This window comes from Carettochelys insculpta, chromosome 5 (assembly GCF_033958435.1).
Source record: "Carettochelys insculpta isolate YL-2023 chromosome 5, ASM3395843v1, whole genome shotgun sequence".
NCBI classification, from domain to species: domain Eukaryota; kingdom Metazoa; phylum Chordata; order Testudines; family Carettochelyidae; genus Carettochelys; species Carettochelys insculpta.
In genome coordinates this window covers 91,978,602-91,994,082 of record NC_134141.1, presented here as the reverse complement: position 1 = coordinate 91,994,082, position 15,481 = coordinate 91,978,602, and positions in this window count along the sequence as shown.

Sequence of the window (15,481 nt, the reverse complement as noted above, 5' to 3'; positions counted from 1 at the left end):
AAGGAATTAAAAATATTTTGCAGGTTTGGTTTGTCAGTCTAACGTAGTTTCACACCAGCAAAATTAGTATAATATTTAGACTGGGACTTATCTTTTGATTAGGAAATGTCCATGTTTCTTCTGTTCATAGTTATTAGACTTAACCTTCTTCTCTATAATGGGGGGAACACTATCTTGCCACTACCTCATTTTAAGGTCTGCATACAGGCCTGCCAACAAGGGAGGGCAAAGGGGGCCGTTGCCCCACAGCCTGGTCTTTCAAAGGGGCCAAAGGAGCAGCAGTGGTGGCCGGAGCTCCAGGCTCCTCTGAAGTGCTGTGGTAGTGCTGCACTGCTGCTCTCCATGCCTTTAACAAGGAAGGCCAAGGCCATGGTTCTGGCGGTGCTAAGGGCAACTGCCCTTGGCCATGCCCCTTCTGCCTCTGGCCCTGCCGCTTCTTTGGCCTGGAGCCAGGGCCCCCCTCCCACTTTGCTGCTGGGCCTGTGGTGACACAACGCTCTTACAACTGCTGGGCTGGCTTATTCGTCTGTTGTGTATGACATTCAATACCATTTAAAAGATGACACAGTTGCAAGATAAGAGAAGGCATTTTCAGATGCTAGAGTGATTTGTTGGGAACAACGCATGAAGCAGAATAATAGCACTTCTTTTCATATCAATATTAATGTGGCAGGGCTGAGTGCCATTTTTTAAATTATTAAATTGACTAAATACAAGTGTCATACGGTAAAAATGTGTGTCACAGAAAAATTCAATTTGCATGAAAAGATGTTGCACATATGTAGGATGCTTTAAGATAAATAGATATTATATTTATGTAGCTATGCTTCAAAAGCTGCTGGTAATATATATGATAAATATCAGTAATGCTGTAGAGTGTCTTGTAGCAACTCTGAGATGATAGAAAATACCTTTTGCACATTTTTTATTTTTTCTGGAACAGAGTCCCCTAAAAGTGATAAACATGAACCACCACTAATAAACTCAGAACAAGCAGAAGTAAGTATGCTTGCCAACAATCCCATTTTGGGATAGACAGTCACTTTATTTTTTTGCCTTTGCTAGACTTTCTCATCTCTTTCCTGGTCTGGTGAGACCAGAGTTTGAATTTTTGTTTTAGTTCTTTTCTGTGGCCCCTTGAGGCAACTGCAGTTGCTGCCTACAGCCAGGGAGACAACTGAACAGCAGGCAATGGTCAGAGAGATTAATAAGGCCCTAGTTATGGTGTAAGAGAAAGGGAGAACTCTTCAGGAGCCTTTAGGAAGGGAAGGGAAGAAAGGAAGGATGAGGTAGAGAGACAATGGAAGGGAGAGTAGTACAAGGAAAAATTTGGAAAGTGAAGGGAGAAAGTAGGTTTTGTCCCATAAATCTGTGAGCAGAGGAGAATCTGCCATTGAACTACTCCCAATCTCACCAAATACGGCAGGTTGCAGAGCGCTCACGTTGCCTCAAAGAAGTTTTGATTGAGCTAAAACTGAATAAGAATAGCCACAACAGTCACACAGTCTTCAGGGGCTCCAGAGTTGATTGGAAATAATATTTTTTCAAGGTTTCCCTCTTTCAACATTAAAACAATTGCAGACAGTCAAATAAGTGAAGCTGCAGAGTCACAAGAACCGAAGAGAGCACAGTATCACTGTGCATTAGCATAATTATTCCTCTCCTCTTTCCTATTTGGTTTTAGGGAGAAGGGGCTTTTGAAGTCTGGGGTCCTTTCAAAAAGCCCGTCTACACAGCCAGCACACAATTCATGAGCAGCACTTTTGAATCATGTGCGGCCACCATTATGCTAATGAGGCACTGCTATGAATATGCAGCACCTCATTAACATCTTCCCAACTCACTCATTACCATGCCCCTTCTGGAAGAAAAGGGATAGTGTAGATGCGGCCTTGAAGTTGCTTTTAATCCATGATATGATTAAGGATTCAGGTATGGCAAGGAACCTGATATGTTTCAGTGTGCAAGGGAATACTTGTTGTACATGAATATCTTTGCAAAAAATAGTAAAAGTAGAAATAGAAAACTTGCTGGGAAAATGGATAGGAAAGCTATACTAGCAGATGGCATTTAAAATGGGAACTAATAAGCCATGGTATAAATGAATCCTAAAACTTAGTCTCATTGAAAGGAATGAAATCCTTAGCAAAGTGGAACTAAATTTATTTTTTTAGTGCAGATGGAATTGTAATAGGCTATGAAGTGCGAAGAAATCTAAAATGCATTGAAATGGAGATGAACCTAATGATGCTGGGGAATTTAATGTATCATGATGTGGACAGAAGTCCACTATCTGCCTGGTGACCTAACGCAGTGCAATGTGGTTGCAATTTTAAGGCTGTTTTAAATATAATGTAAAAGAGCACAAATGTGTATGATGTGAATAAGAAATAATCAGCTCCAATTAACATGAAGATTCAGCTGATGTCTTCATTGTTCTGCAATGATGCAGGAGTTACTCTGCGCCTTGAAGGATCAGTCCTATAGAGGAGCAAGCTGGTCATATAAAGCTCCAGAAATGTGACTGTCTTCATACAAAAGTTCTGGACCTGCTGCTAGTCATTTCAGGTCTGCATGATGATGTGATCTCATCAGTCTGTGTTTGTGGTCCTGCTGCAGAGGTACCAGTCGATGGAGGGGGCATCAGTGACTATACTGAGTGTCATGAGCAGCAAGAGCTGGCGCAAATTGGCCACATCTGTGTCCTCCTCTTCCTCCTGTTGTATCATAAACTATGTCAGGTGTCTTGGTTGGGATTAGAAAATGCCGTTGAAATGTCCACTGGCATTCTCCCAGAAACTTTGCCCATTTCCTGACACAGGCATGAAAACAGTAGCAAGAAAAGGTCTTCAAAAGTTACCTCTTCCATATTGCTGGCTTGGGTAGCTGAGAGTACAGACTGCTCAGCAGGCTGTTAGTGGGCTCTTTAAACTTCCTGTAACATGCAGCCTGGACAGTCAAGTTGTCCCCACAGTGCACCATGCTCAAAGGGTAAAATGGCCATGTTGTGAGAGGGCACTTAGAATTCTGGGATATGGTTGGTTTGACTCAGTCTCTCTACTGCAAGGTGACGCACAAGTTAGAAAATTCTTAACATTGGCTCACTAGTGAGTGTAGATGCTCAAGCTATCGGCTCTGGGCAGGGTTCACTGACGTGAGTCCCATCTAACCTGGTCTCACATTGTAGTGTAGTGCATTAAGTCATTTGGGACATGAATTAAAACCACTTGAATTCTGAATGAATGTGCTGACATAGGGGTTTAATGTCCCCATGTAGACAAATCCTTAGTTATTCATTGTAAAAAAGAACTGGAGAAGGAACAAAGGTCTCTTCTTATTAGAAGTAATAGAGTTGTTCACTATCACTCAGAAATGGGATCCCCTAGTTTGTCATTACATTTCAGTGCCTTTCTATGCTATTTTATTGATACCTACGTCTTTTTATTCCACGTTCAATGTGGTAGGCTTTGCGTGTATGTTTCTATGGAGAACTTGGCCCAAACACCCTACCTGAGACACAACTTCTCTCCTATGCAGTCTTGAGTCTAATGGAACCAAATTGAAGCTGCATTTATGTAACAGAGGGAGCTGCTAATACAGCATTTTACAAGAGCCTCTTAACTTTAGAATTTGCTTTCTACCCAGCTGGCCCAATGTAGTGGAAATTTGTTGACCTTCAGGATATATTAAACATGTATAATTTTTAAGAAGATATTTAGGAAGGATTAAGATGGGGGAACAAAAGACACTTTGGGTTGGCAGTATGTACTTGCTGACTGGGCACAGGCTAGGTTGGATGCTGCTTTGTTTTATGATTATGGCCTATATTTTTAATCAAAGGCAGCATCTCAGGAGCTTCACATAAGTGTCTTTGATTTATGAAATCTCAAAAAATTAAATAACCCCTTTGAAAATGTTTAGCTAAATTGTAAATTACTTCTTGTCAGCAGGGACTTCATGCTGCAATACTTTTAACAGTCCCATCTATTTTTTAAACAGAAGACTTCTTCTGTGCTTGATTTCCCACACTTTACTCTGTTCTATGCTTGTTTCTCATTAGACACACAAGCCCATTTCCATCTATCATAAAGGGGTACGGACAAGAGTTGAATGTGTACTGAAATAGACCCAGTCAAACCTCAGTAATCAGTTTACCTGAACTAGAGGATCTATATTATATAAAAATAATTTTAAGTACTGCAGTACTACATTAACAATGCAGTACTAAAAGCAAAAAATCTAAAAGAAATAAATGGCAGGTAGCAGCTTATTGGAATCAATTATATATCTCTTCTTCACATAGATCAAGCAAATACTTTTCAGCACTTCTAATACTTTTTAATTGTGAAGATGTTTTCAAAGGAGTCTAGGGAAATTAGGAACTTAAATCTCATTGAAATGCAACGGGAGTCAGGAATTTAACTGCCCCTTTGAAAATTACAGCCTTGGTTAACAAGCATCTATTCCAAAAAGAAAAGGCAAATAAGGAAGAGTTCACTGTAGCCTGGGAAAGGACTACGACTAAAGAGAGACTGTGTTAATTTGTTGGTGTTCAAACTAGGTGAGCTCTGGAGATCATATAAGAAGAGATGCGTTGGAAATTTGCACACACAAAATATTAGTGCAGACAATGGAACAAAATTTAGCTTTACGTTGTGAATCATTTTTATTATAGAAAGGAAATACAGGATTTCACAAGTGTAGGTGAACCTCAGCTGCCAAAATGTTGTTATAACATTGAGTAATACGTGAGTGACGAAGGAATCAAAGAAAGAGAAGTATTATCGTAATGTACAGTCTAAAGAAGGGTTTTTAATCCCCCATTTTGCTGAAGACATTGAAGGTCAGGCTGGTTTCCGATGTATTCAATAAGCCTGGCTGCTGCAGGTTCTGTAAATATTCTGTCTCCTGCACTATAGTTGTCCCCTAATGATTGGCAGCTGCATGATTCTAGTGGAACATCACTGTTTTGGAGAGAGGCAGTCTTTCAGGTAGTTATATCTGAGCCTGTGCAGGGTTTTGAATCTCATAGCAAAGATCTTCAATTAGCAACCAGTGCAGATAGGAGAGCACAGCAACAAAGGCAACCTACTACATTGTTGAAGTCAGGCTTTTATACTTTTTGAGGGAATGTGACTTCATTTCTACACGAGAGTTACCGTCAGTCACAATGGATAGATTACTGTGCTCAGGTCTGAGTGCAGCAGGATAGGACTGTTGGTCAGTCACAGAAGGAAGCGGACACTGGTTTGCTGCTATGATGACTTAGAAATCCCATATTACCCAGAAGACTTAAAACACCCCTGTGACTCTAGGCACACTTCTGTGCACACCCTGCACACTACTGAAATAATATTTTTATAAAACATGCCTTGTAAAAGCTATGAAAGCTAATAACATGCTGGTTGTTAACATTATTGTAAAATGCATATGTTAACTTCATACACAAAGTTATTAATTCCCTCTGTGTAACATTAATAGAAGATGTTTAAGTCAAAGACAGTCTAGCTTAGGAAGAGTGACAAACAAAGGGATGCAGGTTTCCCTCAGTTTACATATTAGCTATAAACAAACCTATCAAGTTAGACTAACGGGGGCAAGGGAACGGGGGAACCTTGAGACTGAAGTTGAGACACAAAGAATTAATGTGTCTCCTGTACTCCAGACAGACACAGGAGACTGAATCCCCAGAAGGCCTCCCTGGCTTGCAAGAAAAAGAAATTCGTCTAGTAGGAACAGAGAGAGACTCATCATTAGGAGACTAAGGCAGAAGCCTGCAGTCTAGACATAGCCTAAGGGGCAAATGATTTGATCCCTGTGACGAGGTTCTGGTCTCCCTCTGGCCAGCAAAAAACTTGAAAGGGGACTGTGAGTCTGAGTCTTAAACAAAAACTGTGTCTTGCTGGATTAAGTTTTAGATACATATTTTTCCTTTTATTTGCTTGTAAGCATCTCTGTCTTTATCTCTTTTATTGGTATCACTTAATCCATGCTTTTGTTTGATTTTACTATAAACCAATTCAGTGCTGTGTTTGAAGGTGAAGGTGTACTTATATCTGCAACATTAAAAGTGGTAACATACTGACTCTTCCAAAGAGCAGCAAACATAACATCATGTAATGCACAGTGGTAGTGTGCACTGAAGAAAAAAAAAGGCATTTGAGGAGCTTGTGGCTGGAATTCCCTAAGAATCACCTGTTAAGCAAGTGCTGAGCCAGGGGAGTCTTGAGGAATACAACCCAGTGTGGCAGGGAGCTGGCATGCAACTTAGCCACCAGCAAAACTCTTGCTTGCTGAAGCAAGAAGATAACACAATAGCTTATGGCTCCAGGCATCCTCAGCAGCAAGTTGCTATGGATCTACATAACAGCCAATAGTATCCGTGTTGCATACTAATCACATTTTTTAAACTTTCCCTTCACTTGCAACACAGCTGCTCTTTTTATTCAATAAAAACATCCTCTCCCCCGACCTCAATCAGCATCCATATGAAACAATTGAGAGATAATGAGCCAGCAAAGTTTTAAATGCCAGACTGAAGTGTTCTACCAGCTCTCAGTTATTTCATATAGAATCATAGAATCCTGGGGCTGGGAAGAGAACTCAGGAGGTCATTAAGTTGAATCCCCTTCTCAAAGCAGGAACAACACCAACAAATCAGCCAGGGTTTTGTCAAACCAGAACTTAAAAATCTCTAGGGATGGAGATGCCACCACCTCCTTAGATAGCCCATTCCAGTGCCTCACCATCTTCCTAGTGAAATAGTTTTTCTAATATCCATCATAGACCTCCCACACTGCAATTTATAGATGTTGAATGTGAGGAGAGGACCGAGCTTTGTGGAATCCTGCAGATGGGGGCATTGGAACTGTAGGACCAAATGCTCAGAACAACCTGTGTCATTTCAGTGTGTTTCCATTCACCTTTGCAGTTTCATGAGAGCAGGACAGGAGTATTTTGTGATCTTTGGTATCAGGTGCCATGGAGAGGTCTAGCAGAGTGAGTCTGAATGTATTTATTTCCCTTGTGGATGGGCACCAGTGCAAAAACAAGTGTTCCCTCTGCATTATGTAGGTGGCAAAGGAGTCTGTTTTTGCTGGTTTCTTGAACGATCCCATTAGAAAAGGGAGATGAGACTTGGGGTGGTAGTCTGAAAGGTCTCTAACGCTGCATTATGGTTTCTTCCTTACTTATAGGATTATTGTCTGCTTCAGGATGGGTGGTAATCCTTCAAAAATTTGAGGAATAGCACTCTGTCGACAGAAGAGCAGTGTAGACACTTCTGTTGACAGATAGGGTTTCCGGTTGCCAGGCAGCCGTTTGCAGAGCTGGCATTCTGCTTTCTGTCACCAGAGGGCAGTGCAGTCTGGCAGCCTTGTGTTGACAGAGCAAGTTATGTGTAGCAGCAATCTGTCGACAGAGGGTCAGGCGAGATTTCTCTGTTGACAGATGCTTCTGGTGTAGACATAGCCAAAATCAATTACTGTAGCCCTTGCCGTCAGGGTGGCCAACCACTGGGTCAGCATGGAATCCAGTACCAAATACACAGACTCAGTTAGAACAAGAAGCAGTCAAGTAGCACTTTAAAGACTAGCAAAATGGTTTATTAGGTGAGTTTCGTGGGACAGACCCACTTCTTCAGACCATAGCCAGACCAGAACAGACTCACATTGAGTCTGAAGAAGTGGGTCTGTCCCACGAAACTCACCTAATAAACCATTTTGCTAGTCTTTAAAGTGCTACTTGACTGCTTTTTGTTTTGATAGTGTATAGACCAGCACGGCTTCCTCTCTGTTAAGACTCAGTTAGGTGTGAGGTACCAATCCTCCACTCTCTCTCAGTTTCTTCCTACCTTTTGTCCGGGGTTGCCATCTGTGGTCTGTTGGGTTGCTGGACTCCTCTGTGAGACAGACCCTCCAGGTCTCGCTGAGTGCTAGGCTCTAGGGACAGGCACAGGCTTTCAGTCAAGGTATCAGCAGTTCTTTGGCTGGGGCCTCTGTCAAGCTGACTGAGTGGGATTACTGCCTTTTATCTATGCTCCCCAGGTGGAGCATGTCCAGGATGGTCTGGGGGTGGGGGGGACTGGGAAGGGTGGGCTTTTCAGCCCAAAGAGGGGGATTAACCCTCTCAATATCAGGGCGGTCTGCTGCATGCCTAAAATTAAAAAAAAATAAATAGAAAGTTTAGTCAACTGATGCTCAGCATCCCAGAAAGAAAAGAATTATGTAATTGCATCATCTTTAAGGAGAAATCTTTTCCTGATACCTTAGATAGGGTCGCCAACTTTCTGACCAAACAAAACTGAACACTCAACTCTGGCCCTCCTCCAAGGCTTCACCCCATTCACTCCATCCTTGCTTTCTGTCACTCTGTCTCTCCCCTAATCATTTACTCATTTTCACTGGACTGGGAAGGTTCCCTTTTTGACCAGCTTCTCGGCTGAAAACTGAACATCTGACCATCCTAATCTTGGAAATAGATCTTGTTCAAACAAGGTAATATTTAGGCATACTTCTGTGCTAGAACTTTGATGAGCCTAAAGAAGTAGAAATTAGATGACGTAGTCCAACAAATTGCCAACAAAAACAGAATTGATTGCTTGTAGCTATTAGAGCTGTTACACAAAGGAAGAAAAAAATAAAAGGTGAGCATTTATTGTTAAGCAAACCTGTCCAATAAACAATATGTAATGCAATAGCCCATGAAATTTCACGTTACTTGTACAAAAATGAAGGGAATTAGGATAAAAATTCAGCTAAATTATCTAATAAGACCATCCCTTAAATTATTGTCATAATAAGATATTATTCAAAAGAAACAAATAGAAGGTTTTTTTGTTTTTAAATATCTGCTATTGGTTTGCTTATGTGCCTGGCAGAGTGGATGAGCAACCTCAAAGAGGTTAACAACTTCAATGCAGCTTAGTGAAAGTTGGAGGTAGGTGATAATTACCTTGGAAGAATCAGGCCCCTGATGTGTAGTTACTTGTCTGTTTCTGTTAATATTTCTTAAAACAGATTCCCTAGTAAGACTCACAAAAGTTTAATATTTTAGCATGTTAGTATTATATTAACAATACTTAATTCTTTCTACCTTGTTGAAAGGTTAGTTATTAATATGTAAATATTATATCAGGGAAAATCCCTAGAAGTATTCACTTAGATTAAATTAATAATATTTTTGTGTAGTTCTGTTCATGACTGCATAATTATATGCACATTTTATTAGGTAAAATGTATATCCAAGTGGCTAGTTAAATAGGTTATTTTAGGTTGAGATTTTCAAAAGAGGTAAAGCACTCAGATACCTCTGAAATTCAAAGGGGTTTGAACACCTAATTTTCTCAGTATCTTTTGGAAAACCATAATGTTAAAAAAATAATTGCAATGAAGGATAAAAACTTACATTAAAGACATAGGACCAGATTCTGATCCCCTGGCTAGGCCATGTTTTGTTGCATGAGAAATCTGATGAGCTTCACTGGGGCTGCTCATGCAACAAGGTCTGACTCAGCATGTGTCCAGCTGGCAGAATTGGGTAATTTATAATACAATTGCTCAATAAACAGAGAACAGATGTGATTTTTTTTAACCAGAGACCGCCAATCAGAAATCATAGAGCAAAAATGCAAATAACTGGGATGGAATTAATCCTTAGAGATCTTTTGTTTTAAAATTTCAAAATGTAGACTTTGTGAAATGAGGTATTGTGAAATACACTTATATATTCACATATACAATATACATAGATGTACATTTTATGTAAATTTTAATATATATTACACAATTTGAGGGAAAACTCTACTTTCATAATAACTTTAACTAATGGAAGACAATGAAAAATCTTGCCAAAATTTGTAGGGATTTGTTGTAGTAAAGTCTGAGGTGAAAACTGCCTTAATAGTTATCAACTATTTCTAGTACAATTATTTACAGACTATTTCAACTCTTACTATAAATGTCAGATTGTCAGCTTCTCTTGCTAAGGAGTTTCATTATTAACCTCTTTCCTTGGTCATGAATGTTAATAACCTTGTCTGGCAAAACAAAGAAACTTCCATAATTTCAACCTCATGCCATGCAATAAATGTAAGACAAGAAATATTTATGGCAAAGTCATATTCTGATGCAGTTCGTTCGTAGAAGCAATATAAATCTTCAAATTCACTGTTAAAAGAATTAAGCTTTTTGTTACTCTTTAAGAACTCACAGTTTGAGAGGAAAAAATCCATCTTACATCGAAATGTCTACATCAAGTTGACTTCTGTCCAAAAGACAAGCATCATTATGAATCTTGATATAATTTTATCATTCATTCATAAAGTGGTAAAGTGATAATATATAATGGGCTTCTGCAAAATTACACAAAGATCTGATATTCTTCATTGGAGTAATGATTGAATTAATGGTTAGGGGGTTAGTTACCAACAAAGTTAGCAAAAAGACACCTTTGTAATGGGTAGGATTTTGTTTATACGATATTTTACTTAAAGTTTGTTTCACGGAAACACTCACAGAAGTGCTGGATCCCAGGAGCTTATCTTTCAATCTACTATTAGCTTGCAAGACTTATTTTGAAAATTGATGCTAATAACTGTCACTCTGATACCATCGTATTATTGAGTCTTATGGAATTTTATGACCTGACATTAGAACAATGCATGAGAAACTGACACATGAATTTTAATGTTCACTAAAGATTGCTAAACTTGATTTAAGCCTTTCCTAAGAACTTTTATGAGAAATAAGGTTCAGCAGCCAAACTAGCCTTCCAGGGCTTTGCAGTTTTTTAAACATGTATCATTGCCGTTGTCTCTGGAAATTTGTCTTTTCACATCTAATTTGTCTGGGAAGGGTAAGAAAAATCAATAGTAAAAATATGTAAATTCTTCAGCTGTTTAGGTAGTAAGCCTGCAATTCAATGTTACTAGAAAATGCTTTTCAATTACGTGGGAGTGAAATTGTCACCGTTACAGTGACAGTGCAGTGAATATTTATATACTTGGCTTATGCCACATAGATTCATGGGGTGAAATATTGACCTATTGAAGTGAATGGCTTAACTCCTACTTAGTGTTAATAACTATTGGATTTCCAGTTGTTCTTGCATTGTGAGAAAAAGGTAAATAGGAGTTCCCAACTTCCCTTCTCCCTAACATTCATTATTTTAGATAACAAGTACCTAATCCAACTTCTGATCATGCAAAAGTTTCTCCATGGCTGTAACTAGTCTCATAACATTTTGAAAAACACCAATATAAGTTAGGAGCCTAAGTCATATTTGAAAAGGGATTTAGATATTTTAGATTCCCAATGCCTAATTCACATTTGCAATAAGATTATTAGCTCCCTAGTAATGTAGTTCCTTTTCTAAATTTTACCTGTCAGTGATCTCTGGATTCCTCCTATTTCTGCTATAGCTTTCATGAAATGGTCGACCCTATGTGAATACTATAATATAGTTGGGCATGAACCATTGATTTATGCAATATTTGCACCAATGTTCTCTATGCAATTATTTACACATAGCCTAACATTTTGTTTGCTCTTTTGACTGCCAGACCCATTCTGAGATTGTAAGTGAACTCAGCAGGATTATATGAAGGCAACAGAAGTGGCAGGGCATGTAAAGCACTTCAGTAACAGGAATTTTAAAAACTGAAAGAAAATTTACTGAAGACAAAAAGGGGCTGGAATATTGGTGAAACCTGAACTTGAGACAGTCCCACTTCATAACAGATCAAACAACATGTACATTTGGGAATATTTATCTCTTTAAGAACATATGAACACCATACTAGGTCAGACAAATGGTCCATCTAGCCCAGTATCCTGTCTTTTGACGCTGCCAATGCTAGATATTTCAAGAGAATGAACAAAATAGAGTACTTATTAATTGATCAATCTGCTGTCATTCACTCCCAGCTTCTGGTGATCAGAGGCTTAGGATACACAGAACATGGGGTTATGTGCTTAACTATCTTGTCTAATAGCCACTAATAGACCTATTTTCCATTAATTTGTCTAATTCTGTTTTGAACCCAGTTAGAATTTTGGCCTCCACAACATCCCCTGGAAATGAATTCCACAGATTGACTGTATGTTGGTGTGAAGTACTACTGCCTTTTAAACCTGTTGCCTATTAATTTCATTGGGTATTCCCTGGTTTTTGTGTTATGTGAAGGGATAGATAACATTTCCTTATTCACTGTCTCCACAACATTTATGATTTTATTGACCTCTATCAGATGCCTCCTTGTTTGTCTCTATTCCATAATAAAAAGTCACATTCTTTTTAATATTTCCTCCTGTGGACGCTATTCCATACTGCTGATCATTTTTGTTGCCCTTCTCTGCACCTTTTTTCCAATTCAACTATATGTTTTATGATATGGGGGTGGGGAACCAGAACTGCATGTAGTATTCAAGATGTAGAGATGCCATGGATTTATATAGTAGCATTGTGATATTTTCTGGCTTCTTAGCTAACCCTTTTCTGATGGTTCAAAATATTCTATTAATGGCTGATGCATACTGAGTTGCTGCTTGCAGGAAACTATCCATATTGCTTCTAAGATCTCTTTCTTGAGTGGTAACAGCTAATTTAGACTCCATCAGGTTGTATGCATACTTGGAATTATATTTTCCATCTTGCATTACATTGCATCTGTCAGCATTGAATTTCATCCGTCATTTTGTTGCCTCATCACCCAGTTTTGTGAGATCCCTTTGTAATAAACCTTTACTGCCTGCCTTGGAGTTGAGTAATTTTACACTGTCTGAAAACTTCATTGTTCACCATCTTTTGCAGATCGTTTATGAATATGCTGAACACCACTAGCCCCAATACAGATCCTTGGGGCACCCTGCTATTTATCTGTCTGCAAATAGATTCATTCCTGCCCTTTGTTTCCTATCTCTTCACCTGTTACTGATGCACCTTCCTTCTTATCCCATGACTGCTTACTTTGCTCAAGATCCTTTGGTCAGGGACTTTGCAAATCAAAGTGCATTAACCTGGATTACCCTTGTCCACATGTTTGTTACCCTTCTCAAAAAATTCTAATGGGCTGGTGAGGTGTGATTTCCCTTTACAAAAGCTTGTTTGACTCTTCCCCAAGATATTGTGTTCATCTATGGCTCTGGTAATTCAGTTCTTTAGTATGATTTCAATCAATTTGCTAGGTATTGAAGGTAGGCTTAATAGCCAGGATTGCCTCTGAAGGTTTTGTTTTTGTTTTTGTTTTTGTTTTTGTTTTTAATTGGACACCACATTAGCTATCTCTGAGTCATCTGGTGCAGAAGTTCATTTCAAAGGCAGATTAATCCAAATGTTGCAGCTAGTCCCTGTCTCTGCAATAGACTTAATCAAAACCTTGGATTCAAACAGATTAGAAAATTAAGATTCAGATTTGAATCAGTATTTGTACCTTGAGCCTGTGTCTTACCTGAATTAAGTTCTTAAAAATAAAGCAGAAGATTGCTTTTTTCTTTTTCTTCCTCACACTTAGCTCTTCTGCTTTTATGTCTTCTCTCAACCTTAGATTTCATAAGGCAATTGCTTCATACCTCTCTGGCATTTTGGAGATATAAATGCACAGGAAGGTTATTTGACAGCTGCTTTCAGCTGTCATTTTGTTTCTATTTTGTGTTTAGGGCTGTTAATGTTCCTTTCACCTGTTGTCTCTGTTTGTTAAATCAGATCTGGCCAACCCAATCTCCATGACATTGTTAATTTGATCAAAGATATTTTAGAAACTGTACAATGAGAGCACAACATGGTCTCTTGTTTTTTAATTTGTCCTATTCACGGATTATGGAAATATCTATTTTAGGGATTTGCAAATCTGTAATTCTATAACAACTGTATTTTGAACAATTTTGTATATTGCTTTTATATTGATGTTTATAATTTTTATGTAATTATTTTAATTTTCGTTATAATTTTTCACTTTTCCAAATGTTGATGAGATATGGACCTTGAGTTATGGAAAAATCATATTGTGAAAATATTACTTAAACCTAATATCTTCAATTCTTTTTGCTCATAAAAAAACGTTTCCAGACAAATATTAAGCTTGAAAATGCAGTGCATATTTAAGAAACTTTTTAGGAATCCTTTTGTTTTGAGCATATGTGTCAATGCTGAGTGGTTCTTTCAGGCACATGAGATTTCAAACCCATCACTGTATTTCAAGTCTGATTATTTAGAATTTATCTGGTCTAGATGAAGAAAACTACGACTCCTTTTTATATTTGGTGATTGTTTGTTTGTGTTTGGCTATATTGAACAAGTGTTAAAAAACTATAATTCAAGTTGCTGTGTAGCCCCCCAAAAGGTAAATTAACATTTGCATAAATTTTGTCAGCTTAAAATTTATTTTCTAGGTACTTTGGTGCTAATGAAACTCACCCACACAAGTGTTCATAGAAAAATAAACACAAGAAGGTTGCCAGTTGGTCAAAACAAGTTCTTTTTCATATGCAAACACAAGTTCATGGGAAATATATTGTGGCATTTACTCAGCTGTATTAATGATATTCACCTGCTGTTGAACTTGGCCAAATTCATCATAGCAACTGCCTCTGAAGCATTTGTTTCTGACCCTGAGGGGGAATAGCTACAGTGAATGCACTGTCCATTTCTTACCTATTAGCATACATTGATTCCAGATAATGTGTTAATTTTAAATGCTCTTTTCATATCAATAGGGTTACTTAAAATTGAATAATAAATAGGGTTTTACTGGAAGCAATGCACTTTTCATACCAAAAGATTAATGAGCAGTTTAACTATAAGGTAACAATGTCAAAACTTAGCCACGGTTCTGCGTTTTAGTTTTGATGAATAAACTCTCTGGAGGAGAATTTGTGCCAAATATGGCTATGGGACAATGTGCTTGTATGTTGACAACAATTTGGACAGAATATCCCTTTCAGTGGACATGTGAGTATGTCATGGGGTATATACACCCCAAGCTGGCCCAGCTATCAGAGTATCAATACAGGCGCTGCCTGCCATTTCTGATATGCAGTCACACAGCAGCTGGGAGGATAAAATGGCAGGGAAGCAGAGAGATGGGGTGGCTAGCAGAGAAGTGAGCAGACTGAAGAAAGGAACTCCAGCGGGCACACTGCTAAGGACAATGCCGTACAGAGGGATGAACAGACCAATAGACTAAAGATCCTATAGAGGCCTGGGGGAAAGGTAGGAAGGAATTCAGGGCAATGTCAGACTTGGTGAACCCTTGTCTTGTCTTTCTTGAGGGCTGTGCTCTGGAACCCAGTGGAGTGAATGAGCCTGAGTTCCCTTACCCTGATGGACCTGAGAACAGAAAGAATTTCAGATTCATGAGTGCCACACTAGGCTAAGTCTGGAGCACACCCTGTTTGCCCAGGAGGGGGCACTATTGTATCAACTCATATAGTACAGCTAGCTACGCTGGAGCAGAGCTTTTACTGGATACAAGGAAGCTCAAGGG